This window comes from Hyperoodon ampullatus (genome assembly GCF_949752795.1).
Source record: "Hyperoodon ampullatus genome assembly, chromosome: 7".
NCBI lineage: Eukaryota > Metazoa > Chordata > Mammalia > Artiodactyla > Ziphiidae > Hyperoodon > Hyperoodon ampullatus.
Genome location: NC_136920.1, coordinates 79,490,383 through 79,510,846, shown reverse-complemented (window position 1 = coordinate 79,510,846; position 20,464 = coordinate 79,490,383). Strand labels below are relative to the sequence as shown.

Below are 20,464 nucleotides of genomic sequence, written 5' to 3'. Positions count from 1 at the left end.
GGGCCTTCCTAGGACAGACCCATCCCCCATAGCCTCTGCTGTAGTTCCTCTCTGAAGTACTCAGATAATAGTATCTCAGGCATATTTCTTGAGTTTTCAGATGCTAAAAACCACCACCCAATGGAAGAAATTAACTCTTTGATGATCATGAGCACACAGCCCCCAGACCTTCTGGCACCTAAGGATGGATAATGTTACCTGCCCTGTGGCCTCAACATCAGCCAGTCAGATGATTGTGCACGAGCTGATCACATTCCCTGGGACGTCCCTCCCTCACGTGGCCTTTAAAAATGCTTTGCTGAAATCCTTTGGAGATTTCAGGGTTTTTGGAACACGGGCCACCCCTCTCCTTGCTCGATCCTGCAATAAACCTTTCTCTGCTCCAGACTGCAACCTTTCGGTTTGTTTGGCCTCACTGTGCTTCAGACACACGAACGTGCATTCGGTAACAACCTGACCAGCTTTACCAGCGTCCCCTGATAATGTGTCAGATATTCAAGTTTTAGGGCCCTGTCCCAGCCCTATGGAATCAGCAACTCTAGTGGGGCTCAGTGATCTCTGTTATAACTGGCCCTCCAGATGATTTTTATTCACCTTAAAGTTTGAAAATATCTGCGTTGGCAGCTGCCAAAGCGTCCACCAGCAGGTGAAGGGGAGAGACGCCTGGAAAAGATAGGGAGTAGCCAAGGCAAGTACAGCAGCATTTGCCGTGGTAGTAATGGAGAATGCCTTTTCTCCACTGGTTGGCCCAGACTAGTATCTGGGGGCAGTGGCAGGGTTATTTAGGATGCTTTACATTTCAATGTCGAGTGACCTCTGTCCTGGTTTGCCAGGGACTTCCCCTGTGTGAGCACTTAAAATCTCATCCTGGCAAACCCCGTAGCCCTGGATTTGAAGAACTTAGGAAATAACATGAAATTTAGGGGAAACATGATCTAGGTTTTGGGCAAGTCACAAGTGCTAATTAAAGCTAAGCAAGTATGGACAACATCTAGCCTTCTTTACCCCTTTGCAGGAAGGTAAATCTGATTGGGTGAAAGAACTTATTGTTAAGAAATCTTTGTAGGGCTTCCGTGGTGGCGCAGTGGTTGAGAGTCTGCCTACCGATGCAGGGGAGACGGGTTCGTGCCCCGGTCCGGGAAGATCCCACATGCCGTGGAGCGGCTGGGCCCGTGAGCCATGGCTGCTGCGCCTGTGCGTCCGGAGCCTGTGCTCCGCAACGGGAAAGGCCACAACAGTGAGAGGCCCATGTACCACAAAAAACAAAACAAAACAAAAACAACAAAAAAAGAAATCTTTGTAGAAACATCCCCTTCTGCTTAGTCCGCTGGTTCTCACTTCTGGCTAGACAATAGCATCATCTGAGGAGATTTAAAATGATTTTATTGGTTTAGGATGACCAACTGTTGGTGTGAGGGTTTTTAAAAAGTGCTTCAGATGATTCTAATGTGCAGCCAAATTTAGATGCCACTGCTTAAGCTCTTGAACCGCTGCTACATATTTTCACCTCATCTTCCTATGAGAATATCTAACTGTAGTTGGTTTGGTTTTTTTTTCTTTTTCTTTTTTTAACTGTCTTATTATAAGATTTACTGTCTTGGGCTTCCCTGGTGGCGCAGTGGTTGAGAGTCCGCCTGCCGATGCAGGGGACACGGGTTCGTGCCCCGGTCTGGGAAGATCCCACATGCCGCAGAGCGGCTGGGCCCGTGAGCCATAGCCACTGAGCCTGTGCTCCGGAGCTTGTGCTCCGCAAGGGGAGAGGCCACAACAGTGAGAGGCCCGCCTACCGCAAAAAAAAAAAAAAAGATTTACTGTCTTAAATAAGATTGAATGTACAGAAAATCCTGCTAGTCCATCTGGTATAGCTGGATCTTTAGAATAATATCGTTAAGATATATACCATTTAAGTATTGTGATTGGCCTTTTAAAAATTAACATATGCATTGAATTAGTACCATCTGTTTTGAAGCTGTCATGTTGGGTAGCTCTACCTCTAATCTGCTGCCATTGCTAAATATCTGGACACCTCTTATTAGGAATTGCTTTTAAACATCTTTCGGGGTTAAAACCAAGATTGCTGTATTATTTGTACTGGGACCACAAAAACCTCACAAAGATCCCCCGCTGTACTTTCTACCCCCATCTCTAACCCTTGGCAACTTCTAATCTGTTCTCCATCTCCACAGTTTTGTTATTTTAAGAATAATATGTAAATATCATAATGAATTACTTAATCTTCGGAGATTGGCTTTTTAAAATTTTTCCCTCGGCATCATTCCCTTGAAGTTCATTTCAATTTTTGCATATATTAATAATTTGTTCCTTTTTGTTGCTCGGTAGTATTCTATCATAAGATTTTATCACAATTTGTTTCAACATTCATCCATTGAAAGACATTTGGGTAGTGGCCAGTTTTTGGCTGTTATAAATAAAACTGCTATGAACATTTATGTGTAAGTTTCTGTGGGAACTTAATTAAGTTTTTGTTCCTTTTGGATAAATGCTCAAGAGTACAATTACTGTGTTGTAGGGTGAATCTACTTTTAGGATTAAAAGGGACTGTCAAGCTGTTTCTCAGAGTGGCTAAACCATTTTATTTTCCCACCAGTGATGTGATATCATTTTTCTATGTACTCACCAGCATTTGATGTTGTCACTATACTTTAATTTTAGTTATTCTCTGATATCTCATTATGGTCTTAATTTGCATTTCCCTAATGGCTAATGATGTTGAGCATCTTTTCATGTGCTTCTTTGCCATGTGTATATTCTCTTCCATGAAATGTCTGTTCCTGTCTTCTGCCTATTTTCTAGTTGGGTTTTTTTAAGTTGTTTGGAGAGTTCTTTGTATATTATAGATACAAGTCATTTGTCTCATGTGGGATTTTCAAATACGTTTTCCCACTGTGTAATTTGAGTTTTCATCCACTTAAAATGATCTTCTATGAAGCATTTCTAACTCATTTTGATGAGATCCAATTTATCAATTTTTGCTTTTATTGATCATACTTTCGGTGTCACGTCTAAGAATTATTCACGTAGTTCTAGATGCCAAAGATTTTCTCCTATTTTTTTTTCTAAAAATGTCCTGCTTTTACATTGAAGATTATGATCCACTTTGATTTAATTTTTGTGTAAGGTGTGGAGGTTTAGGTTAAGGTTCATTTTTTGTTTGTTTGTTTTTGTCGAGGGATGTCCAACTGTTTCAGTACCATTTTTTGAAAAGTCTATTCTTCCTTGATAGCTTTCACACTGCTGTCAAAAACACGTTAAATGTATTTATGTCAGTCTATTTCTGGGTTCTCTATTCCATTCCATTGATCTGTGTATCTAACCTCCATCATTACTGCAAAATCTTGAAATTGGGTAGATGAATTCCTCCCATTTTAATCTTCCTTTACAAATTGTTTTAGCTATTCTTCAGCCTCTTCTTACCATATAAATCTTAGAATAAGCTTGTCTATATCCACAAAAACCTTGAGGGCATTTTAAGAGTAACTCTGTTAAGCCTCTTAACTTGGGGAGAATTGACATCTTTATTATGTTGTGTTTTCTAATCCATGAACAAGGTATGTCTCACTATTTGTTTGGGACTTTTAAATTTTTCTTCATCAGCATTTTGTAATTTTCAGTATAGAGGACCTATAAATGTCTTATTGGGCTTATATTTAAGTATTTATTTAGGTCAGTTGTAAATGGCATCACATATTTTTATTTAAGCTTCTACACATTTGTTATTAATATATAATTTGATAAAACTGTGTTGATTTGTACTCTAAAACATTTACAAACTAATATTATTTCTCAAGCTTTTCGTGGATTCCTTGGTATTTTCTCCATTTAGATTATCATCTCCTCTTCAGATACCGTTTTACTTTTCCTTATTTAATATAATAGTATATATTACTATTCAACATTCAGTAGGATATACTCCTTCCTATTCAACGTAGTAGGAATAGTCCTTTTATCTTTTAAATAAATGTTTTAAAAATTTAACTTTTAAATTTATGTATTTATTTATTTTTGCTTTATTTTCTTACTAGAACCTCGATTAATATATTTAATAAAAGTGGTGAGGGCAGATATCGGTGCCTTGTTTCTGATCTTACAGAGAAAGCATTCAGTCTTTCACAGTTAAATATAATGTCGGTATAGGTTGTTTGTAGATCCTCTTGATGAGTTTCAGTATGTTCCTTTTCTATTCCTAGTTTGCTTGGGGGTTTTTTTCTTCTTTTTAAAAAATTTTTAATTTTATTATTATTTTTTACAACTTTATTGGAGTATAATTGCTTCACAATGGTGGGTTAGTTTCTGTTTTATAACAAAGTGAATCAGTTATACATATACATATGTTCCCATATCTCTTCCCTCTTGCGTCTCCCTCCCTCCACCCTCCCTATCCCACCCCTCCAGGCAGTCACAAAGCACTGAGCTGATCTCCCTGTGCTATGCGGCTGCTTCCCACTAGCTATCTACCTTACGTTTGGTAGTGTATATATGTCCATGCCTCTCTCTCGCTTTGTCACAGCTTACCCTTTCCCCTCCCCATATTCTCAAGTCCATTCTCAAGTAGGTCTGTGTCTTTATTCCTGTTTTACCCCTAGGTTCTTCATGACCTATTTTTTCTTAGATTCCATATATATGTGTTAGCATACGGTATTTGTCTTTCTCTTTCTGACTTACTTCACTCTGTATGACAGACTCTAGGTCTATCCACCTCATTACAAATAGCTCAATTTTGTTTCTTTTTATGGCTGAGTAATATGTCATTGTATATATGTGCCAAATCATGAATGGGATTGGATTTTGTCAAATGCTTTCTCTGCATTAATGGATAGGATCACATGACTTTTCCCCCTTAATCTATTGGATATGGTAGATTACATTGTTTGATTTTCAAATATTTAACCAACTTTGCATAACTGGAATAAATACCACTTGGTCATGATATGTTATTCTTTTTATATATTTCTGGATTTAATTTGCTAATATCTGGCTGAAGATCTTTACAGGCAATTTCATAAAACATATTGGTCTATAGTCTTCTTCTTTTTATACTATTCCTGTCTGGTTTTGGTATGAAGGTAATACTGGCTTCATAAGATTAATTAGGAACGGTTCCCTCTACTTCTATTTCTTATCAAATCATGTAAAATTGGTTTTCATTCTTTAAGTCTTGGGTAAAAGTGAAACATCTAAGCCTGAATATTTCTTTTGGGCGTTTTTATATGAAAAATCAGTGTTTCTAATGGTTACAGGAAAATTGAGATTATCTATTTCATCTTGGCTGAGTTTTGGTAGTTTTGGGTGTAGAAGAATTGGCCCATTTCATCTACATTTTTGAATTTAGAGTGTAGACTTGTTCATAATAACTTGTCCCTTATTAACCTGCAGGATATGTCATGGTATCCCTGGTTGTATATCTGATATCTGTGATTTGTGCCATCTCTGTTTTTCCCTTTATCAGTCTTGCTAGATCTTTATTGATTAAATTGTTTATTTCCAAGAACCAGCCTTTTGTTTCATTGATTTTCCCCCCCATTTTCCTGTTTTCAGTTTCATGGATTTCTGTTTCATCTTTATTATTTCCTTCTTTCTGCTTGTTTATTGTTTTTTCCTCTTCCTTTTTTACTATTGTAATATAGAAAATGAGATTATTGCTTTGAAATATTTTATTTCCCAATTTAGTTCTATAAACTTCCCTTTTAGCATTACTTTCACTTCATTCCACAAACTTTGATCTGTTATATCTCCATTTTCTTTTATTCTATGCATTAAAAATTTTTTCCTTGACGCTGTCTTTTTTACCCATGAATTCTTTGGAATTGTGATGTTTCGTTTTCATGTCATTGAAGATTCTCCTGTTGTCTTTCTGTTATTGATTTCTAGTCTGATTCCATTATGGCTAGAGAACATACTCTCTATGATTTTAATTCTTTTAAATCTGCTAATGTTTTTTTATCACCCAGTGTATGGTATATGAGTGAATGTTCCACGGACACTTGAATATGTATTCTGCTCTTATTGAGTGTGTTCTTTAAATGTCAGTTATGTCCTGTTGATTGATGATGTTTTCAGCTCTTCCATATCCTTGCTGATTTTTCTGTCTGGTAGTTCTATAAATTGCTGTGTTGACGTCTCAAATAATAATTGTGGATTTAAAATTTTCTCCTTTTACTACCTTTTTCAGTGTTTGCTTCATGTATTTTGAAGTTCTGTTGTTTGGTGCACACACATTTCGTATCACTAGGTCATCTAGGTGGATTATTCCTGTTATCTTTATGTAATGACCCTGTTTGCCCCTAATAATTTCCTTTGCTCTGAAATCTACTTTATCTGATATTAATTTATCCATTCCTGCTTCTTCTGATTAATGTTCACATGATATATGATTTTCATCCTTTTACTCTGAACTACCTATATCATGATGTTTAAAGTAAGCTTCTTATAGACAGTATATACTTGGATCATGCTTGTGATTTTTTCATCTACTCTTCCAATCTCTGTCTTTGACTTGGTTACTTAGATCATTTACATTAATGTAATTATTGCTATGTTAAAGATTAGGTCTACCATTTTATTTTTTGTTTTGTCTTTTACCTTAGTTTCTCAATCTTGCGTTTCTCTTATTTTGCCTTCTTGCGGGTTACTTAAACATTTTTGAATAAGCCCATTTAAATTTATTTATTTATAATCATTTGTGTATACTGTGTGTATAGTTTTCTTAGTGGTTGCTTTTGGCATTACAGTATACATATGTAACTTATCATAGTCTACAGGAATCAGTGTTTTATGACTTCAAGTGAAGTTTCAAAATTTTACTTCCATTTAGGTCTCTTAATATTCCCCAGTTTTAAAGTATGATTTTCTGTAGTATTTCCTTTCTCTACATTGAGAACCACATCAGATGGTGTCCTAATTTTTGCTTTGACCATCATATAGTATTTAAGAAACTCATGAGGCTAATGATAGTCTCTTCTATTTACCCCATTTGTTTTCACCCATTCCATTGTTCCCCTTTTCTTTCTGAAGTTCCCAGTGTTCTGTTTTTGTTTTTTTATGTTTTCATAACTGTAGGTGATATCTGGTCTTTCCAGTGCCATTGGATATGAGTTTCAGGAAACCCTGAGCCTGGCTCACTTAATGCTGCTGAGTTGGAGGGTTTGTATATGTGGGGCCTGTTGGCTCAGCAGATGCTAGCAGATTACACTAATGTTGATGGGACTAGTGCCACAGGAGGATGGGTTCCCATTCAGGCTATGCTGCTGCTACAGTAGAACAAGTGTCCCTCTACTCCAAATGTGGGGCAATGACCTGCTGCTGTCACTGCTTTGTATTAGGCTGCTTTTCCTCAGGTGTGTGATGGGATCCCATGGAAGCTGCTGCTGTTGCTGTCAATCACAATTACACTAATATTGATGGGACTAGTGCCACAGGAGGATGGGTTCCCATTCAGGCTATGCTGCTGCTACAGTAGAACAAGTGCCTCTCTACTCCAAATGTGGGGCAATGACCTGCTGCTGTCACTGCTTTGTATTAGGCTGCTTTTCCTCAGGTGTGTGATGGGATCCCATGGAAGCTGCTGCTGTTGCTGTCAATCACAATGTTAAATTCATTTCAGAAATACTGAAGGATAAATATATAGCCTGGCTCTTGTAGAACCTCTGTATTTGTTTTTTATTGCTTTCATACAAATTACCAAAAACTTAGTGACTCAAAACAAGGTAAATTTATTACCTTACAAGTCTGACATTGGTCTCAATTGAGTAAAGTAAAAGTGTTGGCAGGATCGACAGACGAATGGATAAAGATGTGGCACAGGGATTCCCTGGTGGTGCAGTGGTTGGGAGTCCGCCTGCTGATGCAGGGGACATGGGTCATGCCCTGCTCCAGGAAGATACCACATGCTGCGGAGTGGCTGAGCCCATAATCCACGGCTGCTGAGCCGGCGCGTCCGGAGCCTGTGCTCTGCAACAGGAGAGGTCACAACAGTGAGAAGCCCACTTACCACACACACACACAAAAAAATGTGGCCCATATATACAATGGAATATTACTCAGCCATAAAAAGAAATGAAATTGAGTTTTTTGTAGTGAGGTGGATTGACCTAGAGACTGTCATACAGAGTGAAGTAAGTCAGAAAGGGAAAAACAAATACCATATGCTAACACATATATATGGAATATAAAAAAAAAAGCAAAAATGGTTATGAAGAACCTAGGGTCAGGGCAGGAATAAAGATGCAGTCATGGAGAGTGGACTTGAGGACACAGGGAGGGGGAAGGGTTATCTGGGATGAAGTGAGAGAGTGGCATGGACATATATACACTACCAAATGTAAAATAGATAGCTAGTGGGAAGCAGCCACAAAGCACAGGGAGATCAGCTCTATGCTTTGTGTCCACCCAGAGGGGTGGGATAGGGAAGGGAGGGTGGTAGGGAGACGCAAGAGGGAGAGGATGTGGAGATATATGTATATGTATAGCTGATTGACTTTGTTATGAAGCAGAAACTAACACACCATTGTAAAGCAATTATACTCCAATATAGATGGTTAAAAAAGAAAAAAAAGTGTTGGCACAGCTACATTGTTTTCTGGAGGCTCTTAGGGGTGTTTCTGTTCCCTGGACTTTATCTGCTGCCAGCGGTCACTTATAGTCTTTGACTCAGAGTCCCCTTTCTCCACCTACAAAACCCAAAATGTTGCATCGCTGTGATTCTGCTTCTATTAAGTCATCTCTATCTTTCTCTTTCTACAGTTGGGAATGGTTTTCTGCTTTTAAGGACTCATGCAATTAGATTTGTTCCATGAGGTAATCCAGGATAATCTTTCTATCTCAAGGTCTATAACTTCAGTCATATCTGCAAAGTCCTCTTCACCATGTAAGGTAACATATTAATAGGTTCCAGGGATTAGGGTGAGGGCATTCTTAGGAGCCATTATGCTGCCTACCACACCCTTAACAAGTGACCTTGAGAAAATGACTGAGATTTTTTTTTTTTTTTTTTTTTTTTTTGTGGTACGCGGGCCTCTCACTGTTGTGGCCTCTCCCGTTGCGGAGCACAGGCTCCGGATGCGCAGGCTCAGCAGCCATGGCTCACGGGCCCAGCCGCTCCGCGGCATATGGGATCCTCCCAGACCGGGGCACGAACCCGTATCCCCTGCATCGGCAGGCGGACTCTCAACCACTGCGCCACCAGGGAGGCCCATGACTGAGATTTTTAAAGCCTTACTTTCCTCAACCATAAAATGGAAAGAAAGATAACTAGTTAATATCATGGAAGTGAAACAGTATATATGAAATCAACTAATTCAGAAAATAAGATTTTTTCTTTTTCTTTATGATTTACATGATTCTCAGAGTTCTGTTACTTGAAGAGTTACTTTTTTGTAAACAGAACTAAGGAATTTCAGGGTTCCGATGCTGTAAGATTGTCTGAATTATCTGAGTAACAATTAGCTAAGCACAGGTGTAAAGCATTTGATTTACTCCCTAGTGTTCTTTATCTTCTCATCCCACTAAATGCATATCCCTTGTCTAGCTCCAGCCAGTAGAGTCAGAGCTTGTTTTCCTGTTTAACTAAAGTTCAATTTAAATTCTCTCTACATCTCCAGATTCTCAGCCCTGGTTGCATATTATATTCACTGGGGAGATTTCAAGAACTACTGATGTCAGATTTCTACCTATCATGGATATTTGAGGAGGGACCTGGAATGAAATGCTCTAGCTTATGGCTTTTGGCGCCAAATCATGTTACCTGTAGAAGGTATCTTCTAGGTATGAAAATAGTTCAGATAAGTCAAATTTCTCAGTAAAAGATGACAAAACTATGGCTTAGGTGGTAAATTTTCCATGTCAATTTGTCTGGGCCACCATGCCCAGTTATTTGGTCAAATATTATTCTGGATATTTCTGTGATGGCGTTTTTGTGTTTTTTAAATTCTTTCTTTCTTTCTTTCTTTATATTTTTGGCTGCGTTGGGTCTTCGTTGCTGCCCGTGGGCTTTCTCTATTTGCAGCAAGCGAGGGCTACTCTTCGTCGTGGTGCACGGTCTTCTCATTGCGGTGCCTTCTCTTGTTGCAGAGCATGGGCTCTAGGTGCATGGGCTCAGTAGCTGTGGTGCATGGGCTTAGTTGGTCCACGGCATGTGGGATCTTCCCAGACCAGGGCTCAAACCCGTGTCCCCTGCATTTGCAGGCAGATCCTTAACCACTGTGCCACCAGGGTAGTCCCTGTGATGGTGTTTTTGGATGAAATTCATATTTAAATTGGTGGTGGACTTTGAGTAAAGCAGATTATCCTCCATAATATGGGTGGGCCTCATCCAATCAGTTAAAGTTCTAATAAAACAAAGACTGACTTCCCTGTGGCAAAAAGGAATTCTGCCAGAAGACTTACAGAAATTGAACTGCAACTCTTCCTAGAGTCTCTAGACAGCCTAACCTGCAGATTATGAATTTACCAAGCCTCTATTATTGTGTGAACCAATTGTTTAAAATCTCTCTCTCTCTTTCTCTATCTTTATATAGATATGGATATAGATCTAGGTATCAATATTGATATCTAGATCTATATCTATCAATATATATGGGCACATTGTATACACCTGCTGTTGGTTCTGTTTTTCTGGAGAAACTTGACTAACATAGTGGCCCATATAAATAAAAGGATGAACCCAAATTCACCCAGGTAGAAAGTAGTACAATGAGAACTGGAACTTAAGGCCTCATGACTCATTCAGCTGTGAACGCTGACCCAGAACTGGGGTCCGCAAACTCTGGCCCACTGATCAGATCTCGCTTGACTCCTGGTTTTGTGCATAACGTTTTGCTTGAACACAGCCACACCCATTCATTAAGGTATTGTGCATGGCTGTTTCTGTGCTACAGCAGCAGATAGGCAATTGCAACGGATACGTATGGTACACAAAATCCAAAATATTTACTCTCTGACCCTTTACAGAAAAGATCTGCTGACCCTTGCTCTAGGATGCCATCTGATTTCTGATAGCCCCGAGGAGAATAATTCATGCACATTGGGATAGATTGTTAATCTCATGTCCTCCTTATGTCAAAGATCTCTTAAATGCTCACCCTTGCAATAGCCAGCTTGGGGAGCACTGCCTGAGGATGCAGAAATATTTCTTGTCAGGTCTTTCCAATGCACACTGCTCCCTGACTATGGTTCTTAAAACCTATTTTTGAAAACAATTTTATTGGAGTATAGTTGATTTACAGTGTTGTGTTAGTTTCAGGTGTACAGAAAAGTGAAACAGTTATACATATACATATACCCACTTTTTTTTTTTTGCGGCACGCGGGCCTCTCACTGTTGTGGCCTCTCCTGTTGTGGAGCACAGGCTCCGGACGCGCAGGCTCGGTGGCCATGGCTCACGGGCCCAGCCACTCCGCGGCATGTGACATCTTCCCGGACTGGGGCACAAACCCGTGTCCCCTGCATCAGCAGGCGGACTCTCAACCACTGCGCCACCAGGGAAGCCCCACTTGTATTTTTTTAGAGTTGTTTCCAAATAGCCCATTACAGAGTATTGAGTGGAGTTCCCTGTGCTAATAAGAATAGCAGGTTCTTATTAGTTATCTATTTTATGTAGAGTAGTGTGTATATTTCAGTCCCAATCTCCCATTTTAACCTCCCCTCCACAATCCCCTGGTAACCCTAAGTTTGTTGTCTACCTCCGTGCCTCTACTTCTAAAACCTGTCTATTTTAACCAACTACCACTCATTGCTTACTGTCTCTGGCTTCATGTACTTGATAATAAATCTACTTCTTGTTCTATCCTGGATGACATGTCCCAAGGACTGAGATAATATCTTATTCTACATAACTTGTCCTTGATATTGTCTACCTTGGGGTCTTCATCTATGTTCCAAAGAAGACAGTCACACTCTGTCTTCTAGTACTACTAAGAATACCACCTTTTAGGGCATGAATTTGACCCAATGCACTGAACTATCCCTTTAGAAGCTGTATGCAACCTGTCACTGGGTTTTAGCACAGGGGTAGAACTCAGATTAGTGTTCCTATTTAAACAAATCTACTTGACCAGAAACCTTTTGTCTCACGATTTATTTTATTACACAAGTAACTTCTGTCTTTGCATCTATGATGTAAGTATTTTTAATTTCCTAAATTATCTGAAAAATTATTTAGAGCTTCTGTTTCAGTAGGCATTGGAATTGCTGTGTTATGACTATTTCATTATTTTATTTCCAAATGTTAAATCAGGCTTCAAGCTTTGGCCAAGAGTAGACAGGAAAGGGTTTAAAAAGAAATGAAGAGTGGGAAAGACTTCTGATGCAAGGGAGACATGATAAAGATTTGATTTTGAATCAGTAATTTATACTACAGGTTTGATTTTGGATCAATAATTTATGTCATTGCAGAATAGCTCCCTGGTGAACTTCCACTCTCTGGTCGTCATTAAGTCCAGAAATCAACCATCAAAACGTGCAGTGCTCTTCTTCATTGTCTAAACACAAACCTGTATCTAGAGGAGAGGAGAAGTCATGTCATCACTCAGGCTCTGGACTTACGACTCCAAGTCCTGTCTTCTTTCAACCATACCTGCTAAGTTTCTGTCTAACTTCTTGAGCAGGAGGTAATGGCTTCAGCTTTCATCCCCTTCCTCAGTATGTAGCTTAGTGACTATGAGTAAGGGATCTAAAACTTGAGAACTTGGATTCAAATCTTGACTCTCAAATTTACTTGTTGAGTACTCTTGAGCATGTTATCTGTTTTTGCCTCCGTTTTCTCATCTATAAAATAGAGATAACATTACTTCTCTCAGCGAGTTACTATGAGGGTTAAAAGAGAAAATTCATACAATGAAAGAATTTATCAGTTCTTGGAACACAATAAATACCAGAAAGAAATGTTAGCCATTATCTAGGGCCCCTTATTTTATGGATAATATAGATTAGTTTATATAGGTCTAATATTTACATAAACATTTTGTACCTAGATGTGTGTATACGTTCCTCTTAGAAATTGAGCAGTCAACATTCACATCTAAAAGTATGTGCTCTGTGAAACGTAGATCTCCTGTGTACAGACACAGTGCTATATTATGTATTAGATAATAGATATCTAACTGTGTTATCTAATAGATAACACAGTTATGTACCGCTACAGAATTAAGAAGTCCAAACTTAGTGTTGAAACAAAAAACAAATGTTAATATGTGCCCAGATTCTGTGGGTCAGCAATTCAAACAGTACACAGAGGAGATGGCTTGTCTCTACTCCATGACTAATGTCTGAAACCTCACCTCATGAGGATTGAAATGGCTGGGGCTGGACTCATCTAGATAATTTTAATTCCCATTTCTGGCCCTTGAGATGGGATGACTTGAAGACTGGGCCCAACAAGGACTGTTGACTGGAGTGCCTATAGATGGCTGCCCATGTGGCTTGGACTTCTCATAATGTGGTAGTTAGGATTCAAGGTAGAGTATCCCAAGAATGAGTGTCCAGGGTTCAAGCATTCCATGAGAATCATGCAAAAGCTGCATGACCTTTTATGACCTAGTCTTAGATGTTACATAGCATCACTTTCATTGTATACTATTGCAGGCGTTGGAGACCTTTTTCCATAAAGTGTCAGACAGTCAATATTTTAGGCTTTACAAGCCATACAATCTCTTTTGCAACTACTTAGCTCTGCTGCTGTGATGTGAAAACAGACACAAACAATACATATACTGAGGAACATGGCTGTGTTCCAATAAAGCTTCATTTATAAAAGCTGGTAGAGGACTAGATTTGGCCCACTAGCCATAATTTACTGACCCCTGCTCTATTGTTTGTTAGGATTTGGGAGCCAAAATGTTCCTCAGTATTTACTGCTTTGCTAGTCCATTTAAGAAAATGGACTATTGAAAAAATAGCTTCAGACACAATATGGCATTTTATGATTTAGCATAAAATCTGAGAAATATAGAGGTTATCTGAAGCCTGCAATGGTAAAGTTCCCTCTGCTATTGAAGTTATTGTCTTTAAACAAAGATTCTACATCAGTAATGCCACATATATATATATATATATATATATATATATATATATATATATATATATGATATTCAGGTTAATTTCCTATTCTCTCTAAGGAAGTAATTGGTTGGTTGGTATGAGAGATGGTGTGGCTTCCAAAGGTGAAAAGTATTATTTTGTTGTAATTTCCGGCTACCTAAGGATGGGAGAGGCCCAGGACACTGAAGTCAGTATATTATGTGGAGCAGGTTATATTGTGGTTTATTCATGAACTTTTACATGTTTATTTTCCATGCAAGTTTGTGTGCTCCTTTTTGAGTTTTGGTAGATAAGTGTTTTGTAACTTTCAAATACTTGGAGTTATATATATATATATAACTTTTATATATACATATTTTAATGTAGTAGTTAAAGCAGTGGAGAGTGTACTATAGTCTACCTAGGTTCAAATTCTGGCTTTACCCTATGACTTCCCTGTGGCTTCCTCTGCTCACCTATTAAAAAGGAGTATAATAAGACTGCTGTGGTGAGTTATCTACTAAGTGCTATTTAAGCATTTGCTATAATGATTATGTATACTCGAAGGCAAGGAACTTGCCCCTTGATCGTGTCTGTATTCCTAGTGCTTAAGAATTCCTAGTGCTTTCCTAGTGCATTGTCTTAGGATAGAGATAGCTCAGTATAGTTCTTCTCACTCTAAAGTACTGTTATGTTGAAAGTCTTTGCTTGTGTACTAATAATCTATGACATATCTGCTGAGGACAAGGAAACAAATAGTTTTAAAACGGCAATGGATTACAAAAGATTGTATGATGTAATGCCTTTATTATGTAATTATAAAACTAACAAATGATCATGGTAGAAAATTTGAAAAACTCCTAGACAAAATAGAGATCAATAAAATTTGGAGTAACTTTCAGAATGTAGAGTTGTCCATGAATATTAGTGCTTTCACATTTTCTGGGACTTTAAGTAGACTCTGCTTCTTAAGAGTCTATTCGTGATATCTTATTTTAATGATGTTTTCATCATGGGGACACACACACACAGAAATCTGCTAAAAAAAAAAAGACATGTAAATCACTGATGTTTCAGATAGCCACATGAAATAAAGTGAGAAAGGTCAACAAGCTGAAAGAATGTGCAGTAGCATCTCCTTAATTGCTTACAGAATTCTGATAATTACCTCTTTGTGGATGAAGTAACTAATGGGGAATCTAATTCAAGAAAAATGTATGAACTTCAGGCCGTCTCGAAGCCAAGTATTTCTTTCCACAGGAGGTTACTTTCCACGGCCGTGCTTCCTTATTACCTGACAGGGAAAAAGTATTGTACGGCAAAGGATCTTCCTGAAGGAGGGTGCTTCCCACACTGATTGTCATAAATGACTTCGGAATTACTGTTGCTGTATTACCAAAATCTTAAACTAGGATATTTTGGACAAATGTGGTCCTTAGTTAATTTTTAGAGCTACAAACTGTCAGATGGCTCTGCAATAGCAATTGTCTGGCTATTCTTCAGGGTGATCACAATATGGTAATGACCTTGAGGTATCACTAAAAAGCAGGAAGGTGGGAGTCTTCCTTTGGTTCCAGAGTGAAATGTGAGTTGCAGTTGGAGTTGGAAAAGAGGCCGACAACCAAGTGATAGAGAAGGAAATGTGAGGTCATTAGTGAAAAACCAGGTTTAAGTTAAGGTGAAGAGGCATGAGGAAATGGTCAGCTGTTACAGTATTACAAAGATCATCAAGAAGCAAATCCATGAATGTGGTTTGTATTGCAATCTGCTGAAAAAGAGACAAATATCCTGGCCTGGGCTTCATGGAGATTATATTTTATTGATTCTGATAATAGATTATTGTTGAAAAGGGCCTCCTATAAATTATAACCATGCAAAGGCAGCAAGATAATTTTTTTTCTTTATGTATGTGTTTCTCATTCCTACTCACTTGTCACTTAGGGGAAGAGAAAATCACAAAAAACAAAAATGTCAAATCTCAGCTATTCATTTTCAAAATATTTTTTTTCCAAATTCCAATGGAGGCAATAGGTTAACTGTTAAGATTTGTAAGGCTCAAAAAGCTAGATTTTTACAAAGTGTAGCCAAATTTTATTCCATAAATAATAGCTTTGGAAAGAATATGTGATGATGCAAAGTTGGAAAAAGCGGGTTTTTCTTCCGTAAATGACTTCACCATGTTGGGAGAAGAGGCAGAGAAGAAATCAAAGTAATAAAACATGGGGTGAGTTTTTCTGATACGGGACTCTAGTGCTTTAAAATAGACTAGATAATCCTAGGGATAATCTGAGGTCGAACAGACCAATGCCTCATTTCCAATCTGGTACCCTGGAAGAAAACGGTGTATTTCCTTTGAGGTCTTGAGAGGTTTTTCTTCTGCTTTGTTTTGGTTTTGGTTCATTTTGTAATCAACCTTATTAAGGTATCATTTACATACAATAAAATGCAGACATTTTTAGTCAACGGTTCAGTGACTTTTAATTAATGTATACATTTGTATAACTACCAGCCCCATAAAGATCGATAACAATTCTAAAACCCTAGAAAGTTTCCTCCTAGGCTTTTGCAAAAGTATCCCCATCTCCCAACCCAAGGCAACCACAGATCTGTTTTTTATCATTAGAGATGAATTTTGCCCAGTTTAGAATTTCGTGTAAGTTGAATATTACAGTAGGTGCCCTTTTGATCTGGCTTCACTTGCTCAGCATACGGTTTTTGAGAGTCATTCATGTTGGGATGTTTTAAACCAGGACTTTAGCCTGGGTGGCGATGTTGTCTGAAGGCACCTATAGGTACATCTGAGTCTCTGGCATTGTCACTGTCTGTTCTTGGCTTAGTATTTTCAGCTTTACTAAGAAGCACAAGGTTGAAGTAAGGAAGACCATTGTCAGTATAATTGAGGTGAAGTGGGTTCTGTTATATAATATTCTCAGCATAAATTGACCTGCTTGGAATCATCATGTTGATAATCGACAAAGATACTCTTCCTCCAAAAACTTTGATACTATAAAACTTCTAAAGGACGCTGTCCTAGGACTCTTTTAGTTTTCATTTTTTGGGAAATATTTCCGGAAAATTCAGATGCTCACAACCTGAAAGAAGCAGTTATTCACCTGAAGGCTAGCTCTGCTAAAGTTGAGTTGTCCGACCTTTACATGCTGATAGAACCCAAATAGCCTTGCAAAACAATGCTCTCTTATTGGACATGAGCATATAGATTGTTTAAGTTGGACATGTATATGCAATAGAGTGAAAAAAACAAAGAATCTTTGAGTTTCCCTTGCTGGGTTTTTAAAATTTTTTCATTTAAGTTTCTATAGCATATGCTAATAGTTTAGGGTAACCTCAGGTTAGTTTTAGGTCCACTCTTTATGTAAATGTTGAAGTACTCCATACCCACCTTTTTTCTACCTTCCTTCTTTTCTTCCATCTTTCCTTTCTAACTTCTTATAATCCATTATACTTAACCCTGCATTTGTTGAGGTGGCAATTACTGTAGGAAAATTGAAAGCAGTGTGAAATTTTGCTGTTCAGAATGCATGTTGACCAAATTCTATATTGAGTAAAGGTCTGAATTTACCCACAGTAACCCTTTCTCAGCATCTCTGAATAAGGGCCATAGAAAGTGGGCTATATATAATATCCTGACAGGTATGTAGAATTCATAGCAATTGCCCTCAAAGAGCTTACCTAGCGTAGATGCATATGAATGTATTTAATGATTGCTTTATTGGCAGCAGTGCCAACATACACAGTCTATTTTGTTTTATATCATTATCATTACCTGCTGTTTACCACTGTATACATTGCTAATGGTGTGGTTTCTATGGCTTGTGAATTTCATGGCCAAATAATATGTAATTTATGGCACACTTTATTGTAGAAGATGCAGACTCCATAAATTTTCGTGTGCTCTTTGCCCCTTTGGACTGTATTACAATGAGATCAGGCAAAGTAATAAATTTATTTCAAATGTGCGTGATAGCTAAACATCAATTAGGACTGATGGGCAATATTTCACCTTCCAGCAACAGAACAGTTTTTAAAGACTAAGCCATTGAACGTGGAGTTCCTGAACATGGGACTCAGTTCACTGGGATCCCTTCTTAGAAAAATAAAGGAAAACTTGAATTGGATATGTGTGGCTTATTCAAGTAGTAACTAATCAGCTACATCTTTGTGAACTTAATTTGTCACAATCGTTTGGTATTTTATTAACTCTCTTGCCCTTCTTCCCCTGACTCTCACGAGAATGGATCATGAGTATGTTAAAACATACTAAGTCGTCTTCCATCCCTGTTAATCTAACTACAAAAGCACACTTTCCTTATCCAGTGTAACTTACTGTCTTTTAGAGTAGCTGTGGTTTTAATTCTCTACAAAATTAAAACCAGCAAAGAGAAACATTTTCAAGGAGCCAGCACATTGTAGAGCTTTAGGAAGAAGACTTTAGAATTAAGGGCAACTATATCATTTTATAGCTAAAGCACCTGAGGCCTAATGTAGGAAGGTAACCATCGAGGTCAGGGAAAGGGGTTGAAGATCAGGTTTCAAGCTGAGAAAGAGTCTACAGGGACTCAATCTGAGCAGGTCAAAAACTGAAATGAGACCACGAATGTTCTGGGAAGGCTGGCATCTGGCCTCAAGTGTGGGATTCAGACAGGGAGTGGGCCCGGGGGGAACTGAGCTTCTGCAGTAGGCAGAGAAGTCCACCTCATCTCCGGAAAGTGCCACTGACATCAGGGAGTTGAGGGGAAAGAGCAGTGAATTCCAGGCCACCTGAGAAAGGAGGCCAATCTGATTAACTCTGAATTTAGGCTTATTTCAGATACTTCTTGAGAAAGAACTTGGACAAGAGCAAGTCCCGCACAGCCTCTTTCAATCCATGCCCAGTATTTTCTGGTGGAGCTGCTTAAACCCTCCAAGTGACTCCAGTATTTTAATTTCACTCTATATTTAATTCCGACAGTTCTATGATTGATTATTTAATGGGCAAATAAGTAGGGTCACAAAAGAGTGTGAATGTATTTGACAGGATGAGGATGGGCAGAGTGGAACAGTCTGGAATAGGACACCAATAAAAAGGGATCTTGGTAAATAAGAAGGTCTATTAGAAATGGAGAGGAATTCTCAAGGAAATTAGTGCCTGACACCACGCCCTTCTCTCTGCATGTTTAGAAGCTAGTTTCTAATTTTATTTTCATAGGAGATGTCCCTGTGATGAATTGTCTTTTACCTCCACACTACTTATCCCATGGAAATATTGTGAAGTTTGTGTGAGAGAAAGTATTAGAATTTGTCTTGGAAGCAGCTATAAACATTTCCTGGAACAATCTAGGGTAGAAGGAAAAGGAAAGGAAGGTGGAAACAAAGGAGAAAGACAGCTAATGCTGCTGGAGTCTCTCGCTGGGATTTGTGGTATCTCTTTTTGAAAGTAAGTACAGAAAGTCAGAACTTGACTGATTGTTTCTTGATCACGGTTTGTTTTCATTTTTGTTTTCTTGCTCTCTCATCAGTTATTGCAGCCAGTGATATGTCATTTTCAGTTTCAGTAAGCATGCCTGTCTTGTTTCCATTTGCATTATTCATGTAAACGTTGATTGAACTGATGACCCCGAGTTATCACGGAAACATTAGATACACCAGTGGATACATTTCTTAATTTTAGAAAAATATTACCGAGTGAAGGTTAAAATAACTCCTCTTAAATTTGTCATTTTAAAAAAACTTCTCCTAACATACAATACCTCATTGCCTAATAATGCCAGATAAATGAAGAATTCCTATGTATTCATGAATGCAGACTAGTCTGTATATTTTTGGGCAGGTATGGCCGAGGGTAACGGCCTGGTTTGCTGGCCATGTCCTGTCTCCTAGAAAGTTGTAGTTTCTGTTGTCTTTAAGTTGGTCCATTGGATATCAGAGGTGAATTTATAAAACTATACTTCCCTTTCCACTTACTTTGTTTTGTTTTGTTTTGTTTTGTTTTACTAGAAGTATAGTTGATTGACAATGTTGTGTTTCAGGTGTACAGCCAAGTGATTCAGATATATATATTTCTTTTTCAGATCCTTTTCCATTATAGGTTATTACAAGGCATTGAATATAGTGGCCTGTGCTATAGAGTAGGACCTCGTAGTTTATCTACTTTATATATAGTATACACTTACTTTGTGTGATCCAGGCTGGTCAGACCACATGATTATTTTCACTTTTGATATAATTTTTTCAGGTCCAACCTCAAATCTTTGATAAGAAGATATTTTAAAAGAAGTTTAGCATCTGCATGCTCTAAATCCAACAGTAGTTATTAGAGATATGGTTTTGCACTAGGTATTCCTCTCTTTTTTGTTCTTGGCCAACCAATTGAAAATTAACTTTTATTTTCTGGTTGGTTTGCTAGATGTTTATGACTATAATAAAAGTCTTAAAT

The 20,464-nt window shown here is 38.1% G+C and overlaps 1 pseudogene across 1 annotated transcript in view; it reads right to left on the bottom strand.

The window, feature by feature from the left end:
- The window catches only part of LOC307055635 (ferritin light chain-like), a 40,144-nt pseudogene that overhangs the window by 947 nt on the left and 18,733 nt on the right, over positions 1-20,464 (bottom strand). The window lies entirely within an intron of this gene.